The 23,142-nt window shown below is 43.5% G+C and overlaps 1 long non-coding RNA gene across 1 annotated transcript in view; it reads right to left on the bottom strand.

Annotated features, from left to right (window-relative positions):
- LOC123383939 overlaps positions 1–23,142 on the bottom strand; it is a 182,653-nt gene that overhangs the window by 8,844 nt on the left and 150,667 nt on the right. Inside the window, exon 5 of the long non-coding RNA XR_006594375.1 lies at positions 11,446–11,543. This is a non-coding gene — a long non-coding RNA (uncharacterized LOC123383939). The remainder of the gene's footprint in view (positions 1–11,445; positions 11,544–23,142) is intronic.

Below are 23,142 nucleotides of genomic sequence, written 5' to 3'. Positions count from 1 at the left end.
ATGTACCACAGTTCATTTTTCCATTCACCTACTGAAGGACATCTTGGTTGCTTCCAAGCTTTAGCAATTACGAATAAAGCTGCTATAAACATCTATGTGCAGGTTTTTGTGTGGACATAGATTTTCTATTCATTTTAGGAAATACCAACACATGCAACTGCTGGATTGTATGGTAAGGATATGTTTAGTTTGGCAAGAAACTGCCAAACTGCCTTCCTTAGTGGCTGTTCAATTTTGTGTTCTCACAAACCATGAATGAGAGAGAATTCCTGTTGTTTCACATCCTCAAAAGCATTTGGTATTGTCAGTGTTTTGGATTTTGGTCAGTCCCTAAGTAAGTCCAGAAAGTTTTTCCACAAGTACATAGGTAGCAGTGATAGGGAAAGAGCTTTGCCAATTTTTGGCTATGCAGGAAAGATTCTTACAGAGAATATAGAGTTATTGATTTCATCAGGGGTGAGGAATAGCCTTAGAGATACTTGTAGAGAGTACTTTCTTGTGGCCAGCACAGTGAAAGACACACTCCTCTAATTCTCCTTACACCCCCCCCCAGACCGGGAAGGACTGTACCCCACTTAGTATATGAGAAGAATGGAGTTCAGGAACTTGCCAGAACTCAAACAGCAAGCCGAAGAGTCAAGATGTGACCACCAACTTGTCAGCTCACAGGCCCAGCCACATTTCTACTATCCCATATTGCAGAAGGCAGATAATTTTTGCCTAAATTAATTTTCCTCAAGGATCAATTTCACTTGCGCTCCCAGGACCTTCATTGTGAAGGGAAGGCTGTATGAGGTGATCTCCAAGGACCCTGTAAATTCTAGGACTGCCAGAGGCTTAATGTGATTTTTAAGCCAAGATGGGGCTGGTTTCACAAAACCGCTTAGGTAGAGAAAACTGCCTTTATTATTCCACCTCTGATATAAGTCCGAATTAACAGCTTTGATTTTCCCATTTCAAAAAAAAAAAAGGAATCCGTGCCAAGCCTACCACTTGCTTCTCTCCAAATATATCCTACATTCCTGAGAGGCATATTTATAACTAAACAAAAAATGAAGATTGATTATAATGTCATGAGAAAAAGCAGGGAATAAACTATTTTGCCAAATCTAGCAAGGTTATCACCACTCTTTGAAAGTATTCTTTTAAAAATGCTGATCACTAAGTACGAAGCAGAGAAATCCAATCCAAAGCAAAGGATAAGGAATGGGTTGGGTGCTTCACAATCTCTATCTTTCAAGTATGGGAGCTAGAGTCCCTAGCCTCCAAAGGCAAGGTGGTGCCAGGAGTATTGGTGATAAATATTTAAATTCAGTGTCCACTGACCATTTAATCTGTGCCAGGCAGTTTGTTAACTTTAAGACAAAAGATGCCCAAGATATAGTCCTTACCCCCAAGAGCTCCTGGTCTTTTCTGGAGACCTTTGACTCTGTTTCTATCAAAACACACATGGTCAATGACTTTCATATCCCTGGCACACTAAGATAAGTGATTGCAATGTTCAGTTATACCCAATTCACATTCTGGGAATTATACCTCCATCACTTTCTCTATCTCTGTCTCTATCTCTATCTCTATCTCTGTCTCTGTCTCTGTCTCTATCCCTATCCCTATCCCTATCTCTATCTCTATCTCTATCTCTGTCTCTGTCTCTGTCTCTGTCTCTATCCCTATCCCTATCCCTATCTCTATCCCTATCTCTATCTCTATCTCTCTCAGATGTGTATATGTTGGAATAAGGAAAGCAAAACCAGCATAGCTCACTCACAGTAACAGTGAACTAGCAATGATGATCTTGGCTTTCTTTAACTCATAACAAAGAAGGAACATGTTTGAAAATGTTTGTACTTTATTATTAGACGGCAGTGACTTGCAACCACCAACTAGTGTATTGACACAGCAGCACACGGAACCTAACATGAGGCTACGATTCATTGGTCATGTGGGAACGGAGGCTCAAGTTCAGGTTGCTGCATCCTGCCTTGCAGGTTGTAAACTACACAGCTCCAGAGGGTGCCATTCACATAGTCTGTGATGTGAACGATGCCCCCTGGGGTTGTGTAATGAGATGAGCCTGCCCAAGTTGGACTTTAAAACAAGTTTGGAACTTCTCACACACCTGCTTTGACCAGACTAAACTTCCACCCTACAACCTTCCTTGTGGCCAAACTACACGGACTGTTTTTCACAAGTAGTCCCCTAACCTGACTTTCTGACTTTGTAGGGAAGAAGAGAAAAACAGGGATGCTGGTTTTCACCCTAATCAGTCTTTAGGATAACTTGGTTTCTTATGAGCCTGAGATCTTTAATACAGAGTACAATCCATCTGTACAGGAGGGAAAACTAAAGATGATGAGGGATGTCTCCACCCCCTTGTTTTCTGTTGTCAAAGGAAAACAGTAATCAAAGTCTAGGGCCAATCACATGGGAAGGACCGGATAGCACAGCACTTGCCAAACACCTGGCAGGTGCCGGAGTCATGGGGGTTCTGAGGTGGGGGCAGTGCCAGAGGCACATTCTAGGGACAGCAGGTAGCCCTGCCTCTGCTCTGGTGACAGTGTGTGACCTGAGCAATAAGTAGCTCCAAGAGGCTGAGAGGGATGCAGAGTGTCTTGCCTTTGTCAGTCTTGACTTTGTCAGACTTTGTCTCCTCCTCATCAAACCTCCTTTAAAGACACTGTGTGAAGATGGTTTATGAGTCAGGTACTCTGGCCTGTCTTATGAAAATGCCTCCCACTCGCCCCGTAAATGAGCCCAGATGTTTTGGGCACCTCTTTAATATAGCCTCATCAGAGTTTCTGTACGGAAAAAGGCCGTTAGGAGTAAGTGCTCCTCATTCCTGAGAAAACTTCCTAGTCGTCATGGCTGCTTCCATTTCCTTGGACAAGCTGCTCCAAAGTTATTTCAAGATGGCAGCAGGAGAAAGATGGATTGCCTCTGTCAACAGGGAGTCCTAAAGTCCTGCCATTCACTGAGCAAAGAAACGTGTGCCTGCCATGGGCGGCTGATAAGGGAAGTGGACACAGGATAAACTTCAGCCCAGCCAGCTGACAAAGCTCAAACACAGCCTTTGAAAAAACAGCAACTCCTGGGCCTCTGCTTTGTGAAGGCAAAGACTGTGGGGCTTTGTTCGATTACCAGGCTGTTACCGTCAGCGGGAGGCTTGCAATTCTGAGCTGCTACTGCCTGCTGCGGAGACAACAGGACAGTTTCCTCATAGGAAACTAGAAGCATGAGTTGTCCAAAAAGGGTCTTTCACCTCCAATGCCTCACCTTTCTGGTCCTCATCCCTGTCACATAAAGCTCTCCACTCTGATCATTATAAGGAACATTTGTAAGAAACGGACTTCCCAAAGCTATTTCAGAACTGGATGACTACTAACACTTATTGGAGCATTTACTATAAGCTTAATAAAAGTAAAAGTTTTACATGCATAACCTCATTGAATCTTCACAACACTCTGGCGTCATAAACACAGCGTTTTATAGATGAAGAAATTGAGGTATAATAAGGAGACGTGCCTTGCCTAACATCACACAGTTAGAAAGGTGGTAGCTGTGGGATTTGACCTCCAGCCAGGTGGGTCTGATTTCAAGACCAAATCCTCTTCTATTAAGTGCCCTGCTTCCCTTGCCCCTTCTTAGTCTATGGAAAGAGGTCATACTGAGACAAGTTTCATAGCTTGCAAAGGCTTTGGAAGCCTGGATTACAGGTTTGGAGAATCATAAACTGTGCATGCTCCAATGCAATAAAATAATAACCCTGATGCTAATAATAACCATGACTCGTTTCAGGAGTCCCTTGTGTCTATGCTTGTCCCCTTTCGAAAGATTGTCCACTTTGCCCGTTCCTATCTTATCTTGGTTAATCAAGCCATCTTTTACTTTTCTCTGGCTCCTATAAAGATCTCCTTGAAGCCCTCCCCCGCTAGATAAGCCTCCCAGGGTTCTTTCCCCTTGCCATTAGTCACAATTTCCTAATGTTGAGCTTCTGCCAGAAGACAGAGGAAGCGGCTCCAAGTGCAAGTGATTAGCTTGTGTGTGGGGCTTTGACACAAAGTTTTGGTCACTTACAAAGGCAAACACACAGCTGGCTCACGGGCAGTGGCTTGTCATTTTCCATCACTGAAAAAATGCAAATACCAGTAACTGGTTGCTTCAAAACATCTAGTCCCTTAACTTCTGTGGGGATGACGAGACAGACATCTGAAGGCGGTTACTGGATCTCCACAGCATTCAGGACAGCCTGGGAGCTCAACTAATCAAGGCAATGTGCACATTACTGAGGGCTGTTTTCTAAAAAGCACTGACGGTCCATTAGGACCAAGCACCCAACCATACAGAGAGTTACAAATGAAACATGTTATTCCTATGCCGTTTCTTTAACAAACATTCACCTCATTGCAGTGTAGAGTCCAGAGCCAGAATACAAAACTGCATAGGAAACTTAATGAAAACTGTTATCAAAGAGAGCGGTTTTGAATTGCATTTAAGTACATTTCTCGAGTGGCCATTATTTTTTTAACAGGCGTGGAAATACTATATTTTTATTAATGGCTTTCTATTTATCTCTGGGATTTAAATACCTTATTTATGTATGCCTTCATTCAATTATTTCATTGAACAACTACTGTGCACTTGCAAGACAACAGGAATGCCTAGATAATACACTGAGGCCCGATGAGTTCACTGTCCCATAGGGATGACACACTGTAGCAGGAAAGATTAGCCAGCTTATGCTGCAGAAACAAACAACCCTAATATCTCACTGGCCAAAATTAGCAAAGATTCTCACTTATGTTACATGCCCATTGTGGGTCAGCACTTGCCTCGGTTGATGAAGCAGTCACCATCTTTAACATTGCCAGTCAATATGCTAGAAGAAAAATGTCTGATGAGACTTGCAGAAGCAATGAAATGGTCCATTCCAGAAATGACACTCCTCTCTTCCACTCTCAATTCATTGTCCAGAACTAGTCATTGGTCTCACCCAACCACAAGGAAACCAGGAAGGGCAATTCTACCTTACAGTTAGATTTGGGAAGATCCGGAAACATTTAAGAATAGTCCTTGGGGTGCCTGGGTGGCTCAGTCGGTTGAGCGTCTGACTTCAGCTCAGGTCACGATCTCATGGTCTGTGAGCTCGAGCCCCGCATCGGGCTCTGTGCTGACGGCTCGGAGCCTGGAGCCTGATTCGGATTCTGTGTCCCTCTCTTGCTCTGTTCCTCCCCTGCTAATGCTCTGTCTCTGTCTCTCTCTCAAGAATAAATAAAACATTAAAAAAATATTTTTTAAAGAATAGTCCATACGCGTTAGCAGATAATTGTGATACAATGTGAAAAGTGTTATAATAGAGAAACGGAAAAAAGAGGGACCAATAAACTAACAACCTTTATGGAGTAATTACAAAAAGTTCCTATAGGAGGTAGCATTTGAGTTTAGTGTTGAAGGATGAAAGGTACCTTTCTGGGGAGCTAGGATATGAGCATTCTAGGAAAAGAGGAATTATGAAGGCAGAGAATAGGAAAACACCTTTCATCTGAAGAGTGGAGGGAAATTCAGTGTGGCTGAAGCACCATATTTGGGAGGGGCAGAGGGAGAGGAGAGGTGGCAGAGGGCAAGAGGCCAATTGTAGAGGATACTTTGCCTTTCAGGGGAGTTTGGTTTCAACCTGTAGGCAACAGCAGAAAACAGAGAGTATCCTACAGGGGAGAGTCATGCAGTGGAGTGTCAGGAGTATGTTTGTTTGTTTTTTAGAAAGATAACACAGAGGAAGCATGGATGAGGAACTGGAATGGAGAGGGAGGCCTGCTAAGAGGCTGTAGCTGTAATTTAGGTGAGAGACAGTGAGCCTGCCTCAGGCCTGCCAGGGAAGTCTGAGACATAAGAGGCATTTCTGAGGAAGAACTGATAAAACCCTAATGTTTTTTCATTAAAATTATTAATGTTTTTAATTAATGAGGGGCTGGTGACTTGGAAATCTTCAAGACCACTTCAAGACTGCTAGTTTAAGAAATGAGGCAAGCTCTGGAAAACAGTTTGGAGGTTCCTCACAAAATTAAAAATAGAACTACCCTACAACCCAGCAATAGCACTACTAGGAATTCATCCAAGGGATACAGAAGTGCTGATGCATAGGGGCACATGTACCCCAGTGTTTATAGCAGCATTTTCAACAATAGCCAAATTATGGAAAGAGCCTAAATGTCCATCACTGATGAGTGGTTAAAGAAGATGTGGCTTACATATACAATGGAATACTACTTGGCGATGACAAAGAATAAAATTATACCATTTGCAGCAACATGGATGGAATTGGAAGGTATTATGCCGAGTGAAATAAGTCAGTCAGAGAAAGACTGAGGCCATATGTTTTCACTCATATGTGGCTCTTGAGAAACCTAACAGAAGACCATGGGGGAAGGGAAGGGGGAAAAATAGTTACAGAGAGGGAGGGAGGCAAACCATGAGAGACTCTTAAATACAGAGAACAAATGAGGGTGGGTGGGGGGTTGGGGGAGCGGGGAAAATGGGTGATGGCATTGAGGAGGGCACTTGTTGGGATGAGCACTAGGTATTGTATGTAAGCCAATTTGACAATAAATTATATTTTAAAAACAATTAAAAAAAAAAAAAGAAATGAGGCAAATGTGATACCATTCCCCAAGACAGGGAATACAGCTGGAGGTGATAAGCTTAGAGGCAGAAGAATGACGAGCTCAGATTTGGACATGTTGAACTTGAGGTGCTCATGGAGATGGTCTTCAGAATATAGGACCCAGGAGTCTAAATCCATTAGGAGATATGACTTTGTGATCGATGTGATCTGTGAATAATGCATGTAGTTGGCAGCTGAGTCCTGCTAATAAAACAGTGTCTCATAGAGAAAACTAAAGAGTTAAGTGCGGATATATAGAAACATTCTGAAGTCAGTTTTGTTAAACATTTAAAAACATACATGTATGTATAGTAAAAATTCAGGGGCAAAGAATTTGGGAATATCTCATCCATCCAAATGCCCTGAGAAAATTTACTTCCAAAATTTTAGTTAATATCTACCCCCATCGGAGCAAAAAGTTCTTGCCTATGAAAATGTAGATAATTTAGAACAAGGAGATGTATATATTTCAGTCAGAACTGATTTGATGTTTAACCTGAGGAAAGAATTTTGAAACTGAACTTTTAATGACAATTATAAGTAATCAATGCAATTTTTCAAGTGACTAATCAAGTTTGCAGGCTTTCTGCAAATTTGGGTGGCCATCCATAGGAATTTTCACTAAGCTAGGGTTTTTTTTTTCCTTTTAATTTTTAATTAAATTGGCCTAAGTCAGCAATCAAGGTTTCCATGTTACTATGTAATGTATAGGGTAGCAAGTACGCTGGGCTCCCACCAGCTCCGAAAGAGATCATTTAGAAGGCCAGAGGGAGAAATCTGAACTCTCATTGTCAACGTTCCAAGAGATAAACAGAATATTATAAGTCGTTCTGAGGCAACAGGATCAGGGTTTTTAAATAAATCATATTAATATGTGAATAAGACAAGCATTATTCTCTTCTTTCAAAATTTAATAGAGCTTTTGTTTTTGCCAAGCAGGAAGGTAACTGTTGAGCTGTGTGGCTAGGGAACATATCTCGGACTTTCTGGTCTTGCCTCTCCTGTGCATGCCCAGGTTACACCCACTTTCTAAGTAGCTAACCCTGACTCATGGGGTCAGTCCACTTCTGGCAGGCCAGCTCAGCAGCTAGCTACCTCTTATGGTAGGAAAAAAAAAAAATCTTTCTTCCGGGATAAGGGATAATGTAGGAATTGGTAACAATCTACCCATTTCCAGAAGTGAGAGGAAAGAATAAACCAGTTGGATTCTACCAGGCTGTTTTCTAGGTGTGACTTTTTCATAAGCCCAAGTAACTGAGAAGGGTCCAAGCCTGTATTCTTCACACACAGGTCCTACACGAAGCATGGGTCTGTCTAAACATCCTTTTTCCTCCCTTGCTAATCTATGTTCTGAAAAGCACTGGCTTGCGAACTTTGGGGGCCCGACTCACACTAAAAAATACAAATATTACTGAAACAAAAGTCTCACAAAACACCATTTGCCCTTACAGCGTGCAACATGCCTGATATTTCCCAGTCTGTTCTATTTCATTAAGAAAGGTCTGCTTGTATCCTTCTAAATGACTCATGACCCACTAATTGATTTTGACCCACAGTTTGGCAAATAGTATTGCAGAGCATCCCTTCCTAAAATATACATTTCAACCTACATTGAGGAAAGCAAATAACATTGGTAATACTTTGACGCTCTCAACAATATAGAGAACTATTGAATTTCTGAGGTCATCAATTCAGGGCTGATTATCTCTCATTTCACATGGACACTGAGCAGATTCCAGTAGGACTCAACTCTGTGGAACCAGATGTCGCTTTTGAAAGAATTTTCACCACCAGCTCGTTTACTGTGTTTGGCCTTTACCTTCTCAAAGCCCCACCCTTTTTTCACTCAACTTCCAGCTAAGAGGCACTTTAATTTGCTGATCCTAGACCAGCACTATTCAATAGAACTTTCTGTGTTGATAGTAAAGTTCTATGCCTGCACTCTTCAAAATGGTGATCATAAGTGGCTGGGAACATTTGAGATATGGCTAATGACCCTGAGGAACAGCATTTTAAATTTTATTTAATTTCAATTTTTCAAACTTAAACAGCCATGCTGTAGTTAGTAATTATCATACTGAATAGTGCCAGCTCTAGATAAACCCTCAAAATATGTTTCCATTTTTTTCAGTATATACCTTCCCCTATTACTGCTTTTGGTTAATTGCATTGGCATCACATTGACTTTGTACTCTTCACACATTATCTGCTTCACTCTTGGTCCTTTAAAATTATGTTTATAGACAAATGATTCAATCCATGCATTCAGCACTCTCCATTTTCCTGCCATTTTCATTTTTTAATAATTTTTTCTTTTTATTTCCATCATAGCCTCATTTCCCTAGACCTTTCAACATATTCATTTTTGCAACATAATTTCATGGTTTTTTTTTTTAATTAAAAAAAAACTAAACACTGGGGCGTCTGGGTGGCTCGATCGGTTAAGTGTCTGCCTTTGGCTCAGGTCATGATCTCCCAGTTCGTGAGTTTGAGCCCCACATCCACCTCTGTGCTGACAGCTCAGAGCCTGGAGCCTACTTTGGATTCTGTTTCCCCTCTCTCTGTGCCCCTCCCCCTCTCATTCTCTCTCTCTCTCTCTCTCTCTCTGTCTCAAAAATAAGCATTTAAAAGTTTTTTTTAAAACAAACCTAAACACTAATCGTAGACTCAGTATGTAAACTATGGCTGGTGAAGAGGCAGTGGTTGAGATTGGTGGTGGTGGGTGGAATGGACTTGCTTTGGCTCTGGAATGTAACTTTTTTGCATCTGTAGGTTGGAAACGTATATATTTTGTATCTGAGATTGGAGAGTGTGTAAGTAGCGAAACTAGTCTACTTGAACAGAGTAATATGTTGGGGAGTAAAAATGATCTTTTAAAAAGACACTTTCTGTCCTTTTGATCGAGGGAGGTAGACAAACAAAGGTAGAAGTAACTTTACTATGAGACTTGTAAGGTGATATCACTGTGAGAGTGGTATATTATTGACGGTATTGGAGAAAGAAGAGTTCTGAGTTGGGAATGGAGGTATTGAGGGCACCTTAGAAGAAGTAACTTGTAGCTGAGTCTAATGCATTGGCAATTATAAGGATTTAGGAACAGAGAAGAGCACTCCAGGGTAGGAAACACACTTAAGGGAGAATTACAGAGCTTGAGTGTGTGGCATATTCAAAGAAAGTTAAGTTATCTAGTGTCTTAATGTCTGATGTGTCTAATCAAACCCGCATTTTAGGAAGATGAACTCATCAACAAATATTTACTTTGGACAGCAAGATAAAAATAATTGGTTAGAGGAAAATGAAACTGGAACAGGGAGATCAGCTCCTAGAATAATTAGATAAACTAAGTGAGTGATAACCCTCTAAGCCAGGAGATAGCAAACTGTCCCATGGGCTATTTGGGACCAACAGTCCATTTTTGTAACTAAAACTTTATTGAAACAGTCATGCCTACCTTCCCATTCACATATTATCTATGGCTGCTTTCACTGTACAAGGACAGAGTTAAATAGTTGCAATAAAGACAGTATGACATACAAAGCCCAAAATATTTATTATCTAGCTCTTTTAAGAAAAAGTGGTCTTAGGAAAAAGGTCACCAACCTGTGGTCTAGAGTGGTAAGAGCAGGAAGGGTGGAATGCACACCAGGGAAATGATGGAAGTGAAATGCACAGGGTTCAGAGACTGATGGCACCATGGGATTCATTGACATGGGAAGTTAATTCAAGGTGTCTTTAGGCTCTCTAGCCTGGGAGACATAAAGGAAACCAATTTTACTGAGATAGGGATGAGAAGAAGACAAGCTAGGCAAAAAGGTAAGGAGTGACGTGTTGTTTTTGAGACCCTGTGGCGCATACATGTGAAGACGAATAGATTCATCGTCTCTGGAGCCAAAGAGAGACATCTCAACTGGACACGTAGACTTGGGAGCCATTCTCCTGGAGTTGAGAGGGGATAAGAAGATGATGGACCAAAGAGAGAGGAAAGGAGAGAACAGGAACACACAGAAACTTGGGAAGGACATGTCAACATAAGCAGCACACAGAGAAAAGAGAACCAGTGAAGAATTCAACAGGAGAGTAGGAGGAATATCATGGCATTACGGAACTAACAGATGGCAAAAGACGTATGGGAGAGAGAGGATGGCCAGCAGAATCAAAAGCTGTCCTAAAAGTCAAACAGAATTATGATGTTTGGGAGGAGGTGACTGAACACATCAGAACATCACTGTTGGTATTTGCAGACAGAACCCAAGGAATTAACAGAAGAACAAATTGTGACAGCAAATGAAGACTAATCCTTTGAGATCTTTAGCAATTAAGGAAAGATGAAGACCAGATGGAAGGGGAAGCAGGTCTAAGGAGGGCTTTCTTGAGGAGAGGGTAAGCTTATTTTACACAAATGTCAATAGACTGGCATGAGGACATTTCCCAGACTTTGGACAGTTTGCAAATCACTCAGAAGCCTTTGTTTGCTTCCTTTGGAATGTACATCATTGCTATGGTCTGAAAGGTTGATGCTTCTGGAACCCAAATGCAAGCAAAATGAAATGCCCCTTCTAACTCCATGTAAAAATCTTCTTAAGGTTTCCAAAAATGTACCAAGGCCTTTTAAAGATCTTTACGTGTAGATCTTCATGTCAAGAGCTTCATATCCTTTGAGTTCCAAAGGTGGGAAAAGGCATAGTGAAATCTGCCAAGTTGAGGAGAGGTTAGCATCTGGAGTCTTTGACTTCCCCAAGTGGAACAACCCTCTCTCCTAAGCCCAGAAGGTTTGCCCCCAGACTTACTTTTATGGAGCCCAGGGTTCCAGCTCTCAGGAATGTGCCTCATCTTCTGGTGCTGCCTTTGAACCATCAACTTAACATTCAATTGCAGACAGCTTTACCTTAGAGAGAATGGAAAAGGAAATGAAAAACTTTCAGGTTTGGAACCAGTAAGTCTTGGGGTTAAGCCACCAGTCCTCAACCAGGGTCTATTTTGCTCCCCAGCAGATCTTTGGCAATGCCTGGAAACATTTTTTGGTTGTCACAACTGGAGGTAGGGTACTAGCATTTAGTGAGTAGAGGTCAGAGATGCTACTAAACATCCAATAATGTATAGGACCTGCAACAAAGAATTAAACAGCACAAATTGCCAATAGTTCTATACAACATGCTCTGATACACCTATTCTACTGGAAAAGGTGTCATTCATTAATTCACACTATGACGACTGACATTAATGTGTCATGTTTGCTGATGGTACTTTTGGTTGCCTGTCCAAAATCTATCTTCCACTTCCTTTTTCCTAGCAAACCTTCTGTTTACTTCAGAAAACCACCCATTCCCAGACACAAAGGGTAATTAATACATGGCAATACAGGTTTCGGGGTGCACATGGAAACTATATTGGCCCAAGCAAACTAAAGGACTGGAGAGTAGTACCAATGAATGTTAACAATAGGCTGTTCAAAGAAAAGTGTGTTCATACATACAGGTAGACACCTATGCCTAGAGACCTGTATGCATATACACCTATATGTATACCTATATACATTTATTACAAGTATTTACTCATCTAATGGATGTGTGGAAGCCAATAGGCACACACACAAACATAAAATATGCATTGCTCTTTAGTTTCAATTCCACACAGCCAATTGATTTTTAGAAAATATTTTAATCGGCCTTGCCACTCTTACATCTATAACCAGCCTATGTTTACAACGAACAGGTGAGCGAGTGTAATACTGACACGAGTGTTGGCTGCTTTCGTATATGTTAAGAAGACGATGAAGAAACATAGTCAGAACTCCACTCATTTGTGCATGATGTGAATGACTTCTTTGCTGAATCAGATAACACTGGAAGAATAGCCCTGGAGTTTTTGTACTATTCACAATGTAACAGCTTTAGAACAATACTGTTTAAAGTTTAATCTTCATTGTTTGCCTTTCTCCATCACTTTCTTAGTAGACAACCAAAACACAATAAATCACGACCTGATTTAAAGCATTTGCCAATTTCTGAGCTATAAATACTCCCACCATGGCTAATTTCAAGCCACTGATGTGGGGTCGGAGAGGGAAGTACAATGGTACATCGCTACCTACCGTCACCCTCATACAGGTAGGATAGATGTAAACTATGTCAAGGGCATAGGTAATAGTGAAAGTAGCGAAATAATTAGGAAGTGATGAGCCTTGACTCTTTATTATCTTTGTTTTTTTTATATAATTCATTTCATTTTACATTTATATAATTTAATTTTTAGTAACAACTATGTTTAACAACTAGCATGCAAAATTCCTAAAAATTTGGCAATTGGTACTCACAAGCCCATACAAGCCAACACCAGCACACCAATGACTGGGGGCAAGGTTTTCTTTTTCTCTCCTGCAGGGTGCGAATAAGTAATCACATAAACCCAATTTCCACTGGCAGCCATTATAACCAGGAGAAGATCCCGCCTGTGGCGAAGGTCAGTGGTAAGGAAGGCAATTTGGAGAGACAGAAAAAGCCTGAGTCCTTCATGCCACACTTCATGCCACACTTCAAACTATGTCTGGAAGACATCCCTCCACTGATCTTTTCTGCTCATGCAAAATAACTCATGTCCCTACTGTTCAAGCCACCCTGTATCACGGTTTTATGCTGTTTGTAACCGAGATCATTCCAACCAATACAGTTTTGTTTTTGTTTTTGTTTTTTCTCAAGAAGGAATGCCTTAATGAAAGAAATTATCCCTAATTATAGAAGTTTAGGCCTTTGAAGTTGAGAGAGTATTTTTAGAAGCTTCCAGAGGACAGGAGAGAGATTTGGCTTATTGTACCCATATTCTTTATTCTTTTCCCTGTCATCCTGCCTATGCCAGGCTCTCCTTCAAAACTCAGTTCACTCTGCTTCTTGTCTTTGAAGGCTTCTTCTCCTCTTCCATTCACCGAAACAAAGTAGAATTTCTCCCTTGATGCCTTTGGTGTATACAAATTGCGTATCATGTTTCATGCGTTTTTTTTACAAGTCTATATGACTCCCAGCTTCCCAGAGTCCAGCTTGTTATATAATTTTTTTTCTGTATCTCCAGTACCCAGCACAACAGTATTCAGTAAACGTGTCAAGGACTGAACTGTGTCCCTTCAAAGTTTATATGCTGTACCCTTGAACCCTAACGTGACTGTATTTGGAGATGGAGCCTTTAAAGATGCAGTTAAGGTTAAATGAGGTCAGGGTCACTGGGGTGGCTCAGCTGATTAGGTGTCTGACTCTTGATTTCGACCTCAGGTCATGATATCACGGTTCGTGAGACTGAGCTCCAGGTCGGGTCCTGTGCTGACAGGGTGACAGCATGGAGCTTGCTTGGGATTCTCTCTCTTTCGGCCACCCCTGCCCCCCATTCTTCTGCTCCCCCGTCAAAAATAAACATTTTTTTTAAAAAGGTTAAATGAGGTCATAGGGTGAGTCCTAAGCCAATAGGGCTGGTGTGCTTATAAGGAGAGGAAGAGATACCATTGTTACAGAGCAAAGGCCATGTGACAACACAGAGAGAAGGCAGTCATCTGCAAGCCAGGGAGAGAGACTTCGGGAGAAACCAAGCTTGATGGCATCTTGATCTTGGACATCCAGCCTCCACAACTGTGAGAAAAAAAAATTCTGTTGCTTAAGCCTCCCAGCCTGTGGCATTTTGTTGTGGAAGCCTGAGCAGATTAACACAAAAGGAGGGCTGAATGAATGAATAAGTGTCCTTTAAGAGAGAGAGTTCACACATATCCGTTGATCCCCTGCTCTTAAGCACTTACATGCTTTCACTACACTGAGAGTATGATTTTACCAAAACTCTGACAAATTAATTTCATTTTGGCTAAGAAAAGGAAGAAAACAGCCTCTTTGCCATAGAAAACATAAAGAAAGGTATTTTCTCCATAAGTCCTTCCATATCCCTAATTTCTGATTTTTTTCTCTTTTAGGTTTGCTTTACACAGAGAATGATGAACCCAGTGGAGACCTGGGAACTATACACAAAGAGGAAATATGACCAAAGAAAAGGGTTGCTTTCATCTCTCATGAAAGCAACGCTGTTTTTGTTGATACATATGGAAAAAATCAGGGCCAATTATGCATTGTGATTTGGCACTGGGGTTGCAGGCTCACCACAGGCCTTTTCTTTCTTTCCACAGATATACCGTTACAGTCCACGGGAGCCCCGAGCCCTCCGTTACTGGCAAAGCCACTCCTCAGCGAGATGGACCAAGCCAGAGGCGTCTCCGTCACTGTCAGGATGGGCTTCGAGCGCAAAGAGCATTTCCTGTCTGCTGACTCTAAGGAGTCAGAATTATACTTGGTGAAGGCAGCCCCGAGTTAGGTTCCCAGGGTAGACAGTCACACGCTGTTTCACACAAGTGGGTGTGGGCACCCTGTCTTAGCGCTCTCTCTGACCTCAGGGAGCCCTCAAAACTAGTCTTCCTAGTATTTCACTAGCTGCGTATTTCACACGGGCTTCAGGTTGATGATGATCAATCCTCTTTTCTGATCTCCTGGTCTCAATCAATGATATTCAGACTTTTTTAAAAGTGGAGACTATCAGGGTGTTAGGAGACATGGTTCTGGGCCTCTTGTATCTGCTAACTCACTGTGTGACTTTAGGCAAGTTCCTGCCCCTTTACGGACCGGACCGCAGTCTCCTCATCTATGAAACAAAGGGGTTGGATTAAGTGGGCTTCCAGCTGAAACCACCTCCTGTGCTGCCCACTACAGTAGCAACTAACCACACATTGCTGTTTAAATTTAAATTAGTTAAGTGAAATTTAAAATGTAGTTCCTCGGTCTCACATTTCAAAGGCGTTAATAGCCACATGTGGCTGGTGACTAGCATATTGGACCGCACAGATAGACTATTTTCATCACGGCCGAAAGACCTGTTGAACAGCCTGGATCTAACGCTCTCATTTTATCATGACTGTAGATAATTTCATAACAAAGCCTGACAGCTGACTAGCACTTTCGTGTTTATCACAAAAGTGTATATTTTGTGTATATTTCGATACATCATTACATTTAACCACCCAAAATAGGCAAGAGAGGTATTATTATGCCCTACCTTATCAGATGAGGACGCAGACTCACAGATTAAATGACTTGCTGTAGGGTCATGCTACTAAAGACCAAATGCACTTTCCAAATCCAGTACTCTGACACATGGCACTAAGTTACAGGGAAAAGACGTGCGTGGCCTCGCTAAGGCCACTCCAACCCATGGAGGTGAAGGAACTAAGACCCAGCTATTAAGAGCTGATCCAGAGATGTTGTGCCTTAGTTGAGATTTTAGCTCCACACGCCCTGGCTGTGTGACCACAGACACATTATTTAATGCCTCTGGGCTCCTTTACCCTCTTCTATCAAATAGGGATGGCACCAGTATCTGCTGCTTGTGAGAATTACAGGAGCAGATGCAAAGAGAGTGCTTAGCTCAGGAAGTCAAGCACATAACAACTACTCGCCAAAACTTAGCTACTGTGATGATGAACGCGAGCACTACCTTTATTCTTCCCCAGGACTGCATTTCCTCTCCGGCCCAGCGGACACACTGACAGCTCCTGCAGACTTACTGCCAGCTTATCTGAGGAGAGACACTACTCTTACACATGGACAACAACTCCCTTTTTTGAAACCTACTGAGGAATTTGGCCTCATAAACTCCTGTGGCCATGAGTTCCCCAGATTAATTACAAGTTGTTTAGGAAGAGCTCTCTCTGAGGGATTGGATTAATCCGCCTGGGCAGCGTGCCACGAGCAAATGGCTTTTCCCCTTTAATTTTTCCAAACTTTTTTGATGCCAGGAACACAACATGTGCCTGCCCTGGAGGAAGGCCTGGCCACAGTAGGTGCCACCAGTGCATGGGGATGAGGGGTGAGGAGGTGGGGGTGGAGGGCACCTGCAGAGCCTTCCCGGTGTCTCTCCTCGAGAGCAGGCTACAGCAGCCTGACTGCAAAGCTGGCTCTGCCCAGCATGCACTACGTCTTCTGGAAAAGGCACGCAGACACGTGTCCCCCAGTGATGACTTTTCCTTCCCTGTCCCACCACAGTGGAGTGCCTCAAAGAACAATATTTATGCCGACGGAGCCACAGAGCGTGGGGGGCCAGGCTACAAAGCCCAGCTCTACAAGAGCTTGGGGGTTGGGGGGCTGACCCCGAGCAGGCCGGCGGGGCACAGGACAGACTCCACAGGTGTTTCCCCTCATCTCGCCCACCCTCTCCTGGGGCCCAGCCCAGGACAGAGGAAGTAAGCGAGGATCCTTTGGCCATGCTTCATTTTCCCAGGAGCCGGGAATGGAACTGTGGTCAGACCCTCAGTGTCTCTCGAGGGGAGGCAATGAAGTGCTTTTGCTACTGGATGCAGCCTGTTGAGCATCTCGGCACAGAAGGTGTGGTGCAAAGCACCAACGGGCCCCGTTTGTGGGGGCTGTCTGCTGCCTGTCACATAGCACCTCAGCCACAAACCACATGCACACCTGCGCCGAAGAGGCACTCACAGCCTCGTTCATCCGTCCATTCATTCATTCATTCATTCACTCACTCAACAATAACTTACTGAGCACTTGGTCTTGGGATGATTCTGGGAGAAGTAAAACTCAGTTCCTCTCACAAGAACCTCAGAGACCAGGGGGGATGCGGAAAGGATGAAAGAAAAATTAGGTGACTGAGACCTGAGCAGAGGGCTAAGGGGTACACACAGGTCCAACGGCCTCTCCACGAGGGGACGGCATGTGAGCTGCATCTCAGAAGCTAAATGAGAGTTTAGAGGTGCTGGCTTGGGGGATGGGGCGCCAGGGAGAGCTCTTTGTGCAGCCTTGTCAACCACTATACAGACTTTTACTCTGAGGGATGGAAAAAGCCTCTGGTGGGTGGTGGGAAAAGGTGTGACGTGATCTGAACATACATTTTCATGGGATCACTCTGGCTATTCTGTTGATAACAGATTGTCGAGGGGAAGAGGAGGGACAGATGCAAGAAGACCAGTTTGGGGGTCTCTAACAATAATTCAAAAGACAATGATGTGGGCTTCTTAACCCAAGCCCCAACAATCAGTGTTGAAGGAAGGACACACACGGGCATTATACCATCCACTTGTGATATTCTTTACCATCTGGTCAGATCAAACCTCCCTCCTTCAGCAAGGACAATGCTCAAATAATAGTTACAGTCTCTATCTTCTATTCCTTGTTCTAATTTTCCTCCAAGTCATCAAATAAACACTAGGCTCATTCAATTTCCCTTCACAGCATGCTCTCTGAATCTAAGCACTTTGCAGAGCGCCGGCTCCATGTCTAGGGTGGTAGGAACCCCATTCCATGGAATCAAGGGGACCCTGCCTTTGGAGAATAATACTGGATCAAGCCGGACGAGCACAGGGGGATCCTAAAAATCCCCTCAGACCCAAGCATTTCTCTGAGGCTTCAGTACCAGAGACACAGAATGACAGATACCTAAATGCCACGTGAGTACAATAGATACTATTCTTTCCAGAGTTCTTAGGAGAGACCCTGGCTGTCTTAGAGCAGACTCTCCTTTGTATCATTTCTCTCCCTTCCATGGTGAGCAGTGTCCTTCAAAGGAAGCATTTAGAGGAAAATGTCTCCACAGGCCTGATCCTTTTCTTTGAAAACATAATAACGCTCAAGAATGACAACAATGTAAATCACCAGAATCATTAGGCAGAATCTCAATGAATTAAAATTGCTTACATCAGGGTAAGATTAGGTCAGCTGCCTCTAAGGGAACTAGAGCGCTGGGGTTCGCTGACTCCCAGCCTTTCAAAAGCAAATACTGTCAGAGCTCCACCGTCTCGGTAGCATGGATAGTCAAGCCTGATAAGACCAACCTTGTCTGGAAAGGAACAAATTATCGTGCCACTCAGTCTCTGAGACCCCTTCATTACCCACCCCACAAAGACAAATTACCCTGGAAACACTGATAGGATTGACCCTCCAAAAAGCTAGGTCTGTCCTGCAAGCATGGGCCACCTCTGCTCAGAAAGTGGGTGGTGGAAGAGGACAGGGTTACCCAGAAGGTCCAAGATGCTGCATCATGAGAAGGGTTACACTCAAATCACCAAGCGAACCCAGGAAGGTCTGAATGCCCCAAGGGGGGTGGAAATCCTAAAAGCAAAATAGAGCCATTATGTCTCAGGCCTAGGAAAAACCTGAGAGATTCTGGTGCCTGAAACAAATAACAGGAAATATATGTCAGATGTACGGCTGCAGCATACATCATGAACAAAAAAACAATTAGAAGACGACAGAGGAGCGGGTACAACTCTTGATAACTACTGAATACAATTTTCACCGCGGAGAGGCAGGCAGTTTGTAACCACACTTATTTTAGGACGTCAGGAATGACTTGCCTTGGGAAGCTAGGATGAGTTCCTTTTTCTTTTGTCTAGTTTGTAAGACAGTAACATTTATCTTCCAGAAATTGGGACTTGATTCCTTCTGAGAGTAGAGGGTACTCCAGACCTCCACTGACCATGACAGGAAGGAGAGAATCGCCTGAAGGATTAAATATTGCTGCAAATCGTCCAGTTGTGTCTGAATCCCACGTTCCATCTCCTGGTGTCCTTCCCGTTCACATACAAGTCTTGATTTATCCAAATTGTGCTGCATGACTTGGGCCCTCATGTCTTCATTTGTGCAATCTCTCCTAATGGGGTGAACCAACACCTGAAGGCACAGTCCTTCATGCTTGGGTTCAGAGGTCAGACAGCCTGGGTTCAAGTTGCACCCTGCCACTTCTTTTTTTTTTTTTAATTAAAAAAAATTTTCAATGTTTACTTATTTTTCAGAGAGAGAGAGAGAGAGAGAGCATAAGCAGGGGAGGGGCAGAGACAGAGGGAGACACAGAATCCGAAGCAGGCTCCAGGCTCTGAGCTGTCAGCACAGAGTCCGATGTGGGGTTTGAACCTACAAACCACAAGATCATGACCTGGGCCAAAGGTGGACACCTAACCAACAAGCCACCCAGGCACCCTGCACCCTGCCATTTCTCAGTCGGATAGTCTCAGGGAAGTTGCATAATGACTCCATACCTCCTCCCCTCCTCAGTGAAATTTTATTCTCAGGAATAAAAAGAAAGCAGTCAAGAAGATTGAATTAGATCATCCACGTAAACCACTCAGCTCTCATAAAAAACCTGCAGAATTGAATTAAGAATAAACTAGGGATGAGGAGAAGGAAAGAACAAGGTTCTGCAGAATCCGTGAAACGTAAGCCTTAAACCCTTGGTCCTTGGGTAATCAAGAGCTGACCTAATGAAAACAGTAGTGACTATTCAACAGCAATTCATTTTCATTTTGGAGAAAAATGGTTTTTTTTATTTAAAAATTTTTTTTTCAACTTTTATTTATTTTTGGGACAGAGAGAGAGAGAGAGAGCATGAACGGGGGAGGGGCAGAGAGAGAAGGAGACACAGAATCGGAAGCAGGCTCCAGGCTCTGAGCCATCAGCCCAGAGCCCGACGCGGGGCTCGAACTCACAGACCGCGAGATTGTGACCTGGCTGAAGTCGGACGCTTAACCGACTGCGCCACCCAGGTGCCCCATGGTTTTTTTATTTTAAAAATGAGCAATCATTAGAGAAAATGATTTCAGATGGGTAGCAATGCAGTCATCACGGTCGCCAAAATAAAGGCAAGTGATTCAAAGTGGCCTGGGCAGAAAGAAAGATCTAGAAAAGGTTTATCGGCAGTCTCTGAACATGGCCATTCTCTCTACCCAGCAAGGAATCCTCCTGGTTCATCAGAGGGAGTTTAAAATAGACGATACGGGAGCCAGCCTTCCCAGGAAATGAGAGGCCCAGAATGGAAAGGAAAGGTCCAACAATTCATTTTTTAAGATATTACATGATTCTCAAGTATTATGTAAATAACAGCAGCTCAATGAAGTATCTCCATTTTACAGATGAGGAGAGTGAGGCTCAGGAAGGGCCCCAAAGTCAGGCCACAAGTTAAGTGGAAAAGCTGGGATTGCACTCAAGTGTGTCTGACTTCCAAGTCAGTGCATCCAAACATCAGGTCACTAACCCACACATGCGGAAAGAGATATCAGTTAATCTACTATGCCCCTTAACAAGCCAGTCTTTCATTAATGACAGATAGAAATGATGGTAAAGTGACCTTTATTCTTTCCCTTACTGGGTCTTCCCTCTCCACCCCCTCCCGTAATGTAGCTACCCTTGGGCATGTTTCTGTGAGACAATATGAGGTTTCAGTGTCCCATAATGTCAAGCTGCCAAGCAGGAAAGGAAAGCCAGTTTTAACAATGCATCTCATTTTTCACCTAATTAGTACCAACACACTTAGGGATGTTAAGGGTGAAGTCTGACTTGTCAGCTGCTGGCAAACACAGACCCATCAGTGTAAATCTCATCCTGGACCAGGGGAGGGGGTGGGGGGATTTCCCCAGTTGAAGGCTGTTGTTCTTGGCTGGGTGGTTGACGAAGCCGGGTCCCTTCCCTTCTACGTCTATGGTTCTGGGAGGGTCTGGTGCTGCCTCAAAAAAAACGCTGACCTCCCTTCCAGCTGAGGACTCTCATGTGATTCTTTGCACCTAAGAAGGCTGGCTCTGAGGGAGTGAAACGACAGGGCCACCCCTTCTTTCGCCCGGGGAATAGAAGCTGCATTATATCAACTGTCCACCACTATGGATTCTCCCTGCTCTCTATTTACAAAATGGAAACAGATGAATTCAATCAAACATAAGCCCCCCGAATTATGGCTTCCTTTATACCTTGTGGTAAAGGAGTTTATACATAATTGGCACATGATTTTCTCCGGTGGTTTCAAGTTGTTCCCAAACGTAAAAAGGAACCTTTCAGTTTGGGAATGAGATGGTTTTGTTTCAAACCAATCCATCATGCCTTCCAAAGGCAGAGAGGGTGGGTCGGCTCAGTGAAACCAGGAAAGCGGCCAGCAGGTCGCGGCCTCGCTGCTTTAATTGGGCAGATTGAGGCAGGCGGAGGGTCAGTGAGAAGAGAAGCACAAAACCTCCTTTTTGGCACTTGCGGTGGTTCTGGGGTGAGACTCTGTCACGTTCGGGGTGGAAAGCCACTGGCTCCCCCACATTTACCACCGCAGTCTCTGTTATTGGACCATGAGATACAGAGGTAAGTCCTCCCCTTTTAAGGGTCAAGATCAACCAACACCAAACGACTCCACCTCTTACAGATTCTATAGATCAAAAACACCCTCCACCAGCAAAAGCCAATTTCCATAACTGGCTGGCACCAAAAAGCAACGTAGTCATCCTTCAGCTATGTTTACGCAAATCTTTAATGAGAGTCAACAGAGAAAACAAGGAACGACCACTCCACACTTGGCTTTAAAAAGCTGGGTTTGGAGCCTGAGAGGTCATCCTAAATTACTATTAACAAAGTCAACAGGTTAATATGTGTTCAAGGCTTCGTCCAAATGGGGCGGCCAGATAATGATCCTATTACATTAAGGTAAACAAAAGGGCGATTGTGCTCACCCCGGATCAGGAGGCATCTTAAAAGCTCTTTCATATTTATTTTCCACAACTTAGCAAGCCCACAAGGGAAATGTTCAACTTCGTTAGAGAGGATTGCTTACATGTTGTGGAAACAGCAGGTCACTCCAGGTTCTCAAGGCATTAAAGGTTCATTTAGGAATTTTACCGCGATCATAGGCCTTAGCGGTTCTGCATGCAAACTTTCCTCGGAGATGGTGGAGACAGATTTGGGATGAGAGAAGTGCCACACGATAAGAGAGAACATCTGCCACAGCGTGTTACAGATTTCTGTGTGGGGGCAAAGAGGCCTTGGTGATCAAGAAAGTCTGGATTGAGGGGTTCCTGGGGTAGCTCAGTTGGCTAAGTGTCTGACTTCAGCTCAGGTCATGATCTCCTGGTTTGTGGGTTCGAGCCCTGCATTGGGGTCTGTGCTGACAGCTCAGAGCCTGGAGTCTGCTTCTGTGTCTGTTTCTCTCCCTCTCTCTCTCTCTCTCTCCTCCCCTACTCGTATTCTGTCTCTCTGTCTCTCTCTCAAAAATAAACTGTAAGATTAAAAAAAAAAAAAAAGGAAAGAAAGTCTGGATCGATTGTGAACCCATAGTCTTCCAAGCTCAGGAAATCAAATGTGACCCTTTGGGGTGCTACACTGAGTTTGGTTCCTCTTTGATCCCTCTCCCAGACAAGCAGGAGCCAGGGGCTCTGGTCCACAGAGGAGAGTAACCTGGCAGGAGCCCAGGCCAAGTGTGCATTGGGTAGTGAAAGCCAAGGGGCTCAGGGTCCTGGGAGAAAGCTTTGTATGAATATTGCTAAAATTAAAGCCTGGACCATCTGCTCAACTGGGGGCAGTGGAAAGGGACCACTGGAGGCAGAGCAATGGTTTGGAGATTGTGAGACAGCCCCTGAGGAGGAGTCCCGTGCCACTATTCATGAGACCTGTGGTATACAGCCTCTAAGATGACCTCCAATGATCCCTACCTCCTGGTATTAC

The sequence above is a fragment of the Felis catus genome, chromosome A2 (assembly GCF_018350175.1).
Source record: "Felis catus isolate Fca126 chromosome A2, F.catus_Fca126_mat1.0, whole genome shotgun sequence".
NCBI lineage: Eukaryota > Metazoa > Chordata > Mammalia > Carnivora > Felidae > Felis > Felis catus.
Note: the sequence above shows the minus strand (reverse complement) of the source record. Positions and strands in the feature narration are given on the sequence as shown.